Source organism: Polypterus senegalus, unplaced genomic scaffold, assembly GCF_016835505.1.
Source record: "Polypterus senegalus isolate Bchr_013 unplaced genomic scaffold, ASM1683550v1 scaffold_3462, whole genome shotgun sequence".
Classification (NCBI taxonomy): Eukaryota; Metazoa; Chordata; class Cladistia; order Polypteriformes; family Polypteridae; genus Polypterus; species Polypterus senegalus.
The window spans coordinates 15-13,160 of record NW_024384584.1 but is presented as its reverse complement, the minus strand read 5'-3'; the positions used below and the strand labels follow the sequence as shown (position 1 = coordinate 13,160).

The 13,146-nt window shown below is 36.0% G+C and overlaps 1 long non-coding RNA gene across 1 annotated transcript; it reads right to left on the bottom strand.

Annotated features, from left to right (window-relative positions):
• Nucleotides 1–6,814: 6,814 nt before the first annotated feature.
• LOC120522020 lies at nucleotides 6,815–10,146 on the bottom strand. Its single transcript, XR_005632250.1, has 2 exons — nucleotides 9,811–10,146; nucleotides 6,815–7,141 (listed from the first exon to the last, which is right to left on the bottom strand). It is a non-coding gene; the product is annotated as an uncharacterized LOC120522020 (long non-coding RNA).
• Nucleotides 10,147–13,146: the final 3,000 nt, after the last annotated feature.

Below are 13,146 nucleotides of genomic sequence, written 5' to 3'. Positions count from 1 at the left end.
GAGGGGACTGGGCGGTCTCATGGTCTGGAATCCCTACAGATTTTATTTTTCTCCAGCCGTCTGGAGTTTTTTTGTTTTTTCTGTCCCCTGGCCATTGAACCTTACTCTTATTCGATGTTAATTAATGTTGATTTATTTTGTTTTCTTATTGTGTCTTTTATTTTTCTATTCTTTATTATGTAAAGCACTTTGAGCTACTGTTTGTATGAAAATGTGCTATATAAATAAATGTTGTTGTTGTTGTGAGTATTTAATTTTTTCCAGTTTCAAATAGTATATAACATCAGTTACCCAATGACTGAAAAGAGGAGACTTAGGATTCTTCCAATTGAGCAAGATAAGTCCATGTGCCAATAGTGTAGTAAAGGTTCAGTCGCTTGTCCTTCTCCACTTTAAGCCCATCTGGAAGAACACCAAACACAGCTGTTAATGGGTTAGGAGGGATTGTGACACCAAGGCTGTTTGAAAGGCATTTAAAAAATGTTTCCAGTAATTTGGTGCACGTGCAAAAAATGTGGCCTAGTAAGGCTGGAGCTCGATTGCAACATCAAGGGCCAGTTTTCATTGCTAAAGTCCAAAGTTACTGGATGTGTCCCACCCATTCCTTTCACCTGAACCTAAAACTGCATCTTACAGTTCCTGTGTTCACGTGGTTGTTCAATGCAGCTTTCTCTGACTGAGCTCATTCAGACTGCATGAATCACCATGAAACTTTTTAAAAACCTGGCAGGATCTAATCAATAACATCTTAGATTGAGAATTTATATTGGGGAGAAGGACTTTTTCCCTCTTTACTACTCTGAAAGTTTTACTCTGGTTGTTGGCCTTCCTCTCTTTCTGATGCGTAGGGGTTGAATTGAATGTAGTTTTGTTAAGCTTGGCTTGATTGTATGGAATGTTACATGGTTTTAATAAATTTAATAAAAAATTAAAGAAGAAAAAGAATACTGGCTCTTGGCGTATGGGAAGTAACTTCACTGGCATGGTTTTTATGGTGTTTTGAAAACAAATAAAGTGAAACTCACTCCAACACACTGCATTGGGTCTCGAATCAGGCTTCTCAGTTATTAGTTGTCTCTCTCTTCTCACCAGTCTGGAGTGCCAGGAGATTAAATTCCCAGGTTTGAGGATAGTCACATGTCCTTCAAAGTGTCTCTTATGAATGGAGCTACTGTTAGTAGACAAGAGGGTTGGCTTGCTGCAACTTCAAGGCACAGTAAGGAAAACTTTTAAACATTTGTGTGTATTCTCTAAAGAATTATGAGTTTTCACTTTATTTTGAGAAAGTGGATTAGTTAATGTCTGGAATTACTGGAAGAGCATGATATTGAAAACTTTATTCCTGAAGCAAATGGTACATTAGTATTGCATTACCATTCTAGTAATGGGTTATTCATAACAAACTCCAGACATGAATGCAATGCATATTTTATAAGAAAATACTGCTTGAAACTCAATAATCATCAACGTAGTTGTTTTATCTCATGTAAGGCTGTATTTTGTGAACATTCAAGTAAAAACAGACACTGAGACCCGGAAGACCCAAACAGGTACTGATTGTTCTGAAAATAAATAAGGATTTTTTTTAAGTGACTTCACCTTACAACTCCAGAAGGGCCTGAAAGGAGTTATGGCATATCTTAGACATCTTAGTATACAACAGAGCCAAGGATTTCTTTGAAAGGTTGAAATATTACTTTGAGAGATTCCTAAATGGTCAGTGGCAGACATATTGATTACCTTGGGCTAATTTTAGTGGTTAAGGACACTAGTGTGATTAAAAAGCTTCACAGGGTTGCAGAATAGTAGATAGAACGAAATTGATTGAAAATAAGAAGACAAATTGTTTTATGGTCATTACAGGCAACACAAATATGTCTGATTTGAAGACTGCTAAGAAAATGAACCCCAAACAAAGTTATTGCTTTCTATTTTGATCACTTTAACCTTGCTATGCCTGGAGAGAAGAATAAAAAATGTTTTTTTATAGCTAATGATTCTCAAGTTCATTCTTTAGTGTAGTGGGTATATGCAGGCATACAAAGATTGTTGTGAGAGCAAAACTAACCAGGGGCCTCATGTATAAAGGTGCGTACGCACAGAAATGTTGCGTAAGAACGTTTCCACGTTCAAATCCTACACTTGTCGTAAAGCCACGCACTTTTCCACGGTACCTCATACCCTGTTGTATGCAAGTTCTCCTCTCGGTTTTGCAGATTGGCGGCACCCAGCATCAAAGCAGTGCTACTGTTCCTGTGTGGTTACCCTTTATTTCTTAGAACCACATTCCTGACGTGGCTTTATAAATACACTGAAACTAACCGCATATTGTTTATTAGTGTAATGCATCTGATTGTAATTAACCTGTAACAATATAATGGCCCAGGGAATAGCCATAGTATTCCAAATACCATAACTGCTTTGGCGTTGTTACTCTCAGTGCACCTTCTTCTTGGAGTTTGCATGTTCTCCCAGTGTCTGCGTGGGTTTCCTCTGCAAAGACATGCAGGTTTGGTGCATTGGTGATTCTAAATTGTCCCTGGTGTGTGTGTGCACTGTGGTGGGCTGGCGCCCTGCCTAGGATTGGTTCCAGCAGACCCTCGTGACCCTGTAGTTAGGATGTAGCGGGTTGGATAATGGATGGATGGATGTATTGCTTAATGCTTTTTCAAACAGGTCACAATGTCTTGTAACATTATTATGAAACCAGACATAACATTAACTCTAGCTCCCTGAATGAAAGTTTATGAGAAACTTTATTGATGATTGTCTGCTTTCTAAGAACATTTTTCTTTCGACTGTCTTCAAACAGAAGAGAGGTGCCCCATTCTTATGCAAAACAATGCTTGTCTCCTACACTAATCAGCAACTCACGTCTGATTTACTGGCATATCTGTCACTTCAAGATTGTGAGACAGAAAAGAAGGTGGACATGAAGATATCTAATGCACTATGCTAAACAGAATATGAAATATTATTAATAATAAATATTATCAACTTATTAATAAAACTTTTCATTCTCATCCTTTTTTCTTCATTTATTTCTAGCTGATGGGACATTAGGAGTCTGGACAGGACTGACCTTTACTTGTACACAGCTGATTAGAGTTTAAATATGGCCCAAGGCAACCATCTCACAAAGTTATGGGCTCTCATGGCACAGCGCCTGGTGTTGAAACTCTGTACATGCAGGATAATAGTTGCTGACAAGCTATACATATGCATAAAAATTATTGCACTGCAGTTATTTTTGAATATTTTTTGGTAGGAATGTTTTAAATTATGTATGGCAATGCGTCTGAGATATATGTGAACACTCCGAACCATAGCTGCTAAAGTTCTGTGCTGGACTGTATTTGTATTTTGGCAAACTCTACTCTTACTATTACTTCACCATAATCATATATCAGCCTTGGGTCACTTGTTCAGAAAAAATACTTAATTTGGGAATTTATAAAATGGCATCATAGTGTGCGGTTATTACTTTGAATAATTTTTTACTAAGAAATATTTAATGGTCTACCTCCCTGCTTCAAAGTGGTTTAGTCAATAGTATTGTTTCTAGAGTCACAAATGTGGGGTGTGCTGTTAAAAAGGAGATGTTACCAAGTTAAATATAAGTACATTCAAATAAATACTTTCATTTACGAAGCTTCTAGATTAATGTATAATACCAACAAAGAAAAGTATTTTCATTACATAAATGCACTAGTGACTTGATAGTTACGAATAGCAGGTTTAAAAAACAGGTGTTAAGTGATAATGTATTTATTTTGATGGAATGAAAAGAGAAGCTACATGTCATTAAAAATAAAACACTATTTTATTTAAGAGCCTAATGTCAAATCCTGAGTATTTGTTAATTTTTGCAAATTTTCATATCCACCTCTTCTTTGAGTGTTGTTTATTGTAGCCTGCCACTGTCCATGGCTCTGAGGGTGATTGCTTCACAGCTCTAGACAGACAGAGCTTCACCAGACTTGAACTGGATATAGTGGGTAGGAAAATGAAAAATGGCGCTTATTGGTTACCCAGAAATCAATACTTTTACAAAAAAAAGAAGACTCACTTTAAATGTATTTATAAGTGGGGATGGCCTGTGGTCAAATTTTGTCCTGTCCAGACTCACCAAAATTTGCCAGATTCCAACTATCATTGTGCCCTAAGCTCATATTAGCCATTGGGACAGGCAGGATTTTTATGAATGGGCTGCCACTTGCTCTCAGCTGCTGTACTGTATGATATAAAAAATGAATTAAAAGTAGACAAATAAAAAATTTCATTTACTTTATATAAAATATGTATTTCATTTTAAAATATCCAAATAAATGTCCATAAATAATTTCTTTAGTGTATGCAGTTTTACAGGAATGCATTATCAACTTTCTTCCAACTTAAAACTTCAGATGGCTCACAGAGAAACATGCATTAAAAAGGGAAAGGATGGTGCAGATAAACATGACAAAAGTATAAGCATTTCATATTTGTAGCAATAAAATCCAAAGAAAATGCTTTATTTGCTCCAAAAACTTCATCCACATGTTGGCTTTTGCTACTAACAAAATGGAGTGGGGATCAGGATATGTGATGGTAGTATTTGAGGATGAGGAAGAGCCCAGTAGCTGCACGGTCTAAATGTGGACTTGTTGATTCTAAAGTGAGGACAGGTAACCAAAGAAGAATGAGGCTCCACATAGTGTCTCTACATCCAGATGAGCTAGACATTTCTTCCAAGAACATCTTGCCAAACATTTTCAGATGTAGTTGTAAAGAATAGTTTCTCCTTGAAATGACTGAACTACCAGAAAAGGATCATATTGTGAGGCAGGTTTGAAATGAAACAACACCAAATGATTGTGATTCTCCTACTTCTTAATGTTCACTTTTAAATTTTGCACAATATCTTATTTCTCCCATCAACCCCTGCAGCAACAATCAAAGCTGCTGAATGGCGTAGTACACCTGGAGCTGCAGGGATTTGCAGTCAATTTAAGTAGCACTGCGACATGTTAAAAGTGGTGTTTGGAGCCATGGCATGTTTACCTCACATTGCTGCTGACAAGCTCTGTCACCTCATGTACTGTAAATACAGCATTACGGTGCCCCGGAAACATTTAAAAAATAAGTATATGCATATCTGATTTTTTAAGTAATGCAGTTATTTTTGCTTCAATAAAATATGTTTTGCATTATGTTACTCATTAACTTTAAAAAGTAATTTGACTACAAAACATTTGTTACTTTTAACGCGTTACCCCCCCAGCACTGTTGTTTGGGATTCCCCCAACTGGTTATAATAATAATACTGAACTTAAATGTGAACTGTGTTTCCTGTTTATTGCTTAACTTGCGCTCTTAATAATTCTATTTCACAAAATCTACTAAAAAATAATTTTAATCAGACAAATTCCTATTTATAATGTATGCAGATATCTTGTCTAAATAGAATGATGTTAATACAACTTTTGCATTAAAGTAAGCTTTAACATATTTGATGTACTACTATTTCTCAATATTTAGAACAGTACTATTGTATCCTTTTCATATTGGAATCATGAGGATTTGATGAAAATGTTTATTAATACATTAACAGAAACACTAAAGCATATTGTCTTTTCGTGAGAGCTATGTATCAATGAGACATAAGAGATATTCACACAGTAAATAATTATTACATAAGTACTATAATTATATTTTATATACAATATACAATATATAATAATAAACCACTTCAGTGAGGTGTATGTTTGACTTGCTGTTTTTGTCTTATGTAGTTCTCAATGGAAGCCAATAATGATAAGACCTACACTTCTATCACAATTAAAAGGTTCAGTGCGTGTCTTTTGCTGCTCTCCTAAACAAATAAAATAAATGAACTTTTAAGATCTGCTACCTGCGTCATTTTCTGATATGGTTGATCCATCTGTAATGGTCTGGCACCCTGATTAGCAAAGTCAGCAAAGAGGTTAATTAATTTTGTTTAACACTGTTTCTGAAAGCAGAAAGCTAGTTAACTAGTAATAATTGAAATGTAGAAGGGTCTTGGTTTAGCTCAGCTAAAGCTAATTTGTCCTACAGTGATATCTGAGGTGCTTGATTCAACCAGACTGGCTATTTCTGTGCCTACTTATCTGAGCACAAGTCCCTTTGATTTTATATAAAACTAAGATGTCAGGAACCTTATAAATATGCTTAATTAATACTATTAGTTTCTGTTAAGATTCAAGTAGTATACATGAGAGCAGGAATTCAGTGTAAGGTTTCATTGACCTTATTATTTCATGTGATATTCCTAATTCTTGCTCAGTGATCCTTCCCATCAAGCTACAAACCTAAAATACTTCCATTTTTAACTTATCAAAGGTCACACTTTACAGCTGTTGTAAAATAACCAATGTTTAAATTATATACAGTTATAAATACTGTACTGTATGCCTCAGAATTTTATTTGCTGCAATTTTTTTTGCAATAAATATATCTTTACATGACCACATTATTTACTATTACAAATATTTAGATGAAATTAATAGTTGAAGAAAAGGTCACTTTTTGGTTTGAATAAACAGGTTTTCCAAATCATTTAATTAATATCACTCACTCCCGGCTCTAGCATCTGGCACTTATTCTGGAGGAGGCGGGGGGTTCCCTTTTGGTGTTGTGCAAAGTCACCATATTTCTAGTCTGAGATTGTAATGTTAAAAAAAATGCCTGCCACTCTGACCCAAAATCTTTTGCCACCCTTGGTGTCCTCCTATTTTGCCTATACTGTATGGGAGAGCCAATCCTGATGACACTTTAATTTTAGGTACTTTACCTTTGTAGCACATGAAAGTAAAATTTTTGTAACAGACTGTATCATTCCAGGAGCCATCAGACTGGACAAAAGCGCAGAAGAAATCTCTTTTCCACTTTGAATATGCAACTTCATCATTATTTGACCACTGCCAGTTGTCATTGTAACGTTTCAGCCCGATCCAAAATTCTTGTTTTCCTGATATGTAGGCTGGAGTTTCATCTTCTTTATTAATAGTTACCAGGTCAGTGTAGTTAGCCCTGCAGTAGCTCTGTGCATCAGCCCAGGTCAAATTATTAGACACAAAATGAAGTTGTGCAACAACACAAGAAAAAAGTGGGCTGAATCCTAAAGAAAACAAAAACATTAAATCACAAGTCAAATATTATTACATTTGATTCACTCCTGACTCATTCCTGATGTTGCTGGGATAATTCTCTGCACTTCTGAGTCAAAATATTTGAATTAAACAGTTTAGAGACTGTGAAGCCTACATCATTAACTTACTTGGCACACTTACTGTATATTTTTATGCATTATTCTTGTTTTTTTTTTTTTGTGGTAAGTCTGTTGACTTGCAGTTACATTTCTTTTAATAAGTATTAATTTTATCACATTAAAGAAATTTTCACATCTCATTGATTGAACTATTGATTATGTTGGGCACAACACAGAAATTCAAATCTGAGTTGTCTCTTTAGCTATCTCTTTAGAGGTGTATTATTTTCTTAGTGTTTTGGTCATTATGGTTGTAATTTTTGTTTAGTAAAATAACAGCTTTAGACAATTTTATTAAAAGCTTTCATGCAAAATCACACACCAAGATGACTAAATATTGATTACTCTAAATCAGTCCTTATGAAAACAGATTGTGATTCCTGACATCAAAAAATGCACAAAATTTTACAACTGCATCTTTTTTTTTTTAGTATTTGAGCCTGTCCATTCATTTTTTGAACCCAATTAATCCACTTTAGGGTCAGGGTAGGGAGAAGCATCTGGAGAAAAACCCATGTGGACATTGGAGCACAAACAAATCTTGCACATTGTGCGGTTGGGATTTTAAGCCAGTCTTCAGAAGTGGTAAAAAAACTGATAATGAATGATGATGAAATGGCATCAATCCTGCCCGAGGTTTAATTTTGCTCCATGCTGAATGTAGTCGAGAAAAGCTCTCACTCACTGATCATAAAATGAACTATGCTGGTTTCATGAGAGACGGAGTTATAGATGAACAACAAAACAAAATAATGTAATCAACTATTTGAATGACATACTGTAGAGGAAAGAGTAAGCCTGTATAACGCATGGGATCTTTGTCTTGACTTTATATTAAAAAGGCATTGATTGCCTTTATAAATTATATTCTAATTATAATATTATAAATACACTTCCCATATATTTAAAATCGGACACCATTTCTACCTTCTCTTGAAGAACTATGAGAGAGAACATAAAGATGTCTGTTTGCGAAAGTCACAGTACTTTTAACATTGCTGTTGAAAGATGACTACAGTAGATTAAATGAAGTAGACCATTTAGTAATGGCTTTTATCATCTCCATACTGCATATGTGTCCTATCACCATAATATCACCTGCATACTTAATAACTGAACATTGATCAATGGTGCACTGGTAGTTCTGGTGCCTCACAGTAAGAGTCCAGGGTTTGTGTTCAAGGTCCTCCCTGTGCAGAGTTTGCATGTTCTCCCGGTGTCTGTGTGAGTTTCCACCAGGTGCTCCATTTCCTCCAAAAGTGGAAAAAACATGCAGGTCAGGTGGATGGGAAATGCCAGTTTGGCCATAGCGTACATGTTTGTTTGTGATGGACTGGCCCCCTGTCCCTGCCTTGTGTTCTATGCTAGCTGGGATACGTTAAAGCCCCCCATTATCCTGTTCTGGATTAAGTGGGTTAGTAAGTGACATTGCATGACATTGATCATTGTTGTATAAAATAAAAGGAATAAAGAACACAATATTGAGGAGCTTCTATTTTTAACTGTATGTGTTTTCAAAAAATCTAAAGTAATTTCCTATAAACTATGAAAGAAAATCTCATATTATGTGAAGTTCAACCAAAGTTGCAAGCAAAAAAAGTTAGTTGAGAAATTAAAAGGACTACTACTACATATGTTTATAAAGAATGGTTCAAAGAGAATAACTTAAAGAGCACAGAAATATTGTATAAGGAAAAGGAGGATGATAGGTAGAACTGTAGGAGTTCTCCATTTCAATAGGTGACAGCAGGGAGGCTCATTATTTTATATGTGGCCACTTGATATTTATTATGATGGAAGGATGCCTAGAGGGTGTCTGTCCCTTTTAATGTGTGAATTGGACAGGATTCTAGGGGACACCTTGATTTACAAGACAGAACTCTAGTAGGATTGAACCACAAGGTGTTTCTGATCCCATAAGTGGTTTAAGTGATAACTCCACAAGTAGTTTCTGGTCAGTATTATTAGGAGGTCATCAAGAACTTCCATATTGAGTACAACTTAAATAAAGTTACTTTTCTGTTAATGTTTATCATTATTTTATTGATAAAGTCCTTGAACACAAAAACATAACAGGAAGGTGAGCTGTTGTCACAAAAAAACACACTTAAAATATACTTTTATCTGAAAAATCATGCTGAAGAATCCAAAATCTAAAACAAAATGATCCCTGCTGCTTTGCTCAAATTTATTACTGATTATTTGTGACATGAGTCATTGAGACAGTCCATAACATCAGGATGTGACCCTAATAACTCACTAACTGAATACTGAGAAAGAAAATTGAACTTGTGACACACCTGATCACAGCACTCTTTATATTATACTGTAAAACAAAAACATTCCAAAACCTGCTTAATTCAGTCCAGAGCTATGAAGCCAGGGCCATTTGCAGCAACACTAGGCACAAGGCAGGAACCAGACCAAGATGCCCAAGATATGCCAATCTCTCTATGGTCCTTCATATAAGGTTTGTTCTTTAAACCTTCCATCAGTAACGTTTTTGTGCATGTATCTACCTGTTTGAGAAGAATCACCATTATCCACTGGGAAGATACTACGTGTGTAATTGTTGCCAGATGATGAAAGAAGCTCTGAAACAAAATTAAGAAAAACATTTCATAATCAAAAATACAAAGTAAAAAATTGAATATAAATTAGAAAATCTACTTCTCGTTAATAAAACAATTCTCTTTCAAAGGAGGAAATCCATTCCAGTGGTATATTGCTGAGGCATAAAGCTTAGTGTAGGCTTTAGTGAACCTTTGAGAAACAAAAATTCTGAATTGCAGGTACAACATAAAGATATGATGTTACTAACCTTCACCTATTCTGATTCTGTTCTCGGTACTCAAATGTGGCAATTGGTGCCACGGCCCACCTGACAAGTTGTTTGCCTGCCTGTGGTAAAGTCATACCTGATGGAGGATCACAGGAATCGTGGGAAAAAGGGGTCCTTTCATTGGATTGGCTGGCCGAGCAACGTTTCAACCGTGGAATTGGCAAATGGGGAGGCAGCTTGATGGATGAGGTCTCCAGGACTCTAAAAATATCCAAATCTTATTATGTGATATCATCTACTGTTAAATTCTGCTCCGTACTTCTAAAATCTTTATTATTATGCTGTATTAAGGATTTGTTCTGTTCTGTGCATTGTATTGTATTGACCCCCTTCTTTTGACACCCACTGCACGCCCAACCTACCTGGAAAGGGGTCTCTCTTTGAACTGCCTTTCCCAAGGTTTCTTCCGTTTTTCCCTACAAGGTTTTTTTTGGGAGTTTTTCCTTGTCTTCTCAGAGAGTCAAGGCTGGGGGGCTGTCAAGAGGCAGGGCCTGTTAAAGCCCATTGCGACACTTCCTGTGTGATTTTGGGTAATACAAAAATAAACTGTATTGTATTGTATATGATGAGTTTTGAAAGGAGAGTGTGAATGGTGACTTAACTTAGTCACTTCAAGGAACTTTTTGTTTCAACATTTCAAACTAATCCCTTCACCTAGCTTGTCTGTCTTCCCCTTTATTATATGCATCTTTGCTGTCAGTGATCTCAGTCTGATTGTTTCACAGGTTATAGGAGGGCTGAGTGAAAGCACTCTGTGATGCGCCAACAGCATTGTTGAAAGGTTGTTTTGAATCACATAAATATTATGTGATTGAGGCCAACATATCCCTCACTGCAAAATTCGTACATGGAGGAACAAGACTAATCTACACAATTGTGTGGCAAACCATCATGAGTATGACACATACTTATGGAAGTTTGTCATTGTTTCTTTTAAAGCCATATGGCTGAAGTCACCACATATTATATCATTAGGGTGTTGGCAAAAGAGTGAATCATTTCTGTTGCTGAGTTCCCATCTGCAGAGGAAAGAATATAAACATCAAAAAGCATGCTGTAATTTGTCTCCCTAGGCAAATAACAAGGATGAACTCCAACAGACAGAATTTCAAAGTCTTAATTAGAAATTTTAGTTTTAAATGCAATATGCTCCCTTTAACACCATTCCTCATTCATGTAGGTGACCAGACCCCCTCATGACCTTTTCTCCTAAATGCAATGGTTCTCTATCTATTCGAATGAGGTGAAATTTGTCAAACATTAAATAGTGTGAGGTATACTGGGTTTAAAGCCAGTGTGGCATTATGTGACTTTTTGTTGTGAACTGTTTCAGATTTGCTGATCAATGGTGTCATCACGGCACAGTGTCAAATTACATGACTGAAAATAACAGACCATTTCACATTTACCGACAGAGCATCAATCTTCCAGAATAATTGTGCTTACTCCATTTCTGACAGCCAATAGCATGCTGCCTGATGGAGCCGGCACTCTATGAAGTGTTAATAGCTGCAGTGAGCTCAACAGCAATCTCTGCCTTTTACTTCTTTTTTCAATTCTGTTATGGTACATAAAATATGAAACATCAAACAGATGAGCTTCTATTTTATTTGTGATGTCAACAGCCCCCATGCTGCGTGACTGAGCCAGCATGTACCAATGCTTTGTGAGGAGCTTATAGCTATAGTGCGTTCAGCCTCCTCATTGCTACATTCTACTGCCTGCTGAACGTTTATTGGTTCTCAGTTCTCAAATACAAAGAGTCCTCCATTCCAACCAAAGAGAAAATCAGACATGTTTGATTTTATCCTAGCCAGTCTCAAACTAGTTGGTCTCAGTCGATAGGCATGGTGCATTAGGTTTTACAGGAGCACATCATCAACTTCCTCTGACTGGCAAAGATTATGTAAATGAAGGCTAAGGCTGGAAATCAATGGAAAAGTCATCTAATGTGACATAGACTTAGGCCATTTCTCCATAATACCCAAAATGCCACAGTACCTGTAGGTGTCATGACCCTCTATGAGAGCAGACAGTTCGTTCATTGTATTTGACAGTGATCAGACATTGTTCTTTCCAATGAATGGCAGACCAGTTCTGATTCCTAGCTATCTTGCTTTTCGCTGTTGTTTTTCAGAGTGAAATGGAGCTGTTTAGGCATATTCGAGATTGCATAGCTAATAGCTGATTACAGGAGTATTTAATACACCCGGCTTTTAATTTCTCAGTATTTCTTATGTTTCCAGGTATTTGAGACATGGTGATCCTCTTTGTTCTTCCAAGTTTCTACCTTGACCAAAAGACAGTTGAAACATGCAGCAGATAACTGGTGAATTTAATCTATCTATTTGATTTGTAGTGGCTACTATCAGTGATAATCCAGATCAAATTGAAGCTTAATCAAACCTAGTAACAAGTCAAACAAGTTCATAAACAAAAAGAAAAAGCAGAGACTGCTGCCTGATATCTTTATAAAAGATAAAAAGATAAGATTTTTAAAGAGTACATTGCAAAGCAAAAGTTTCTTTAACATCCATACCCTTAAATGTTGCAAATTTAGATGTTGAACTTAACACCACCATATGAATGACATATCATCACGCTTCCTCTGAGGCCACACTCCTACTGACTGACCATCATGTCTAGGCAACAATCCTGCAAAATGCTGGCACTCATATAAAAAAACTAGCTGTTATCGCAGTAACTACAACTACTATATAAGATAAAAAATGACTTGCTGAAATACTATATCTAGAAACCAGAAAAGAAAATAATTCACTATTTAATAACCCCCCCCCCAAAAACCCCAAAGAAAATTGTATTTAAAGATAAATACATTTTTAAATTATACAAACTATTTAGATCATGATAAGGAACTCATGATGCATCATATCTATGCCAATCAATAAGGTATTCAATAGTCACCCCTCTACAGGAAGAATCCAGAATCTTAAAAACTTCATAATTAATATCTGCCTGAAGAGGTGGCAGCAATATTAGAGACTGAAAATAC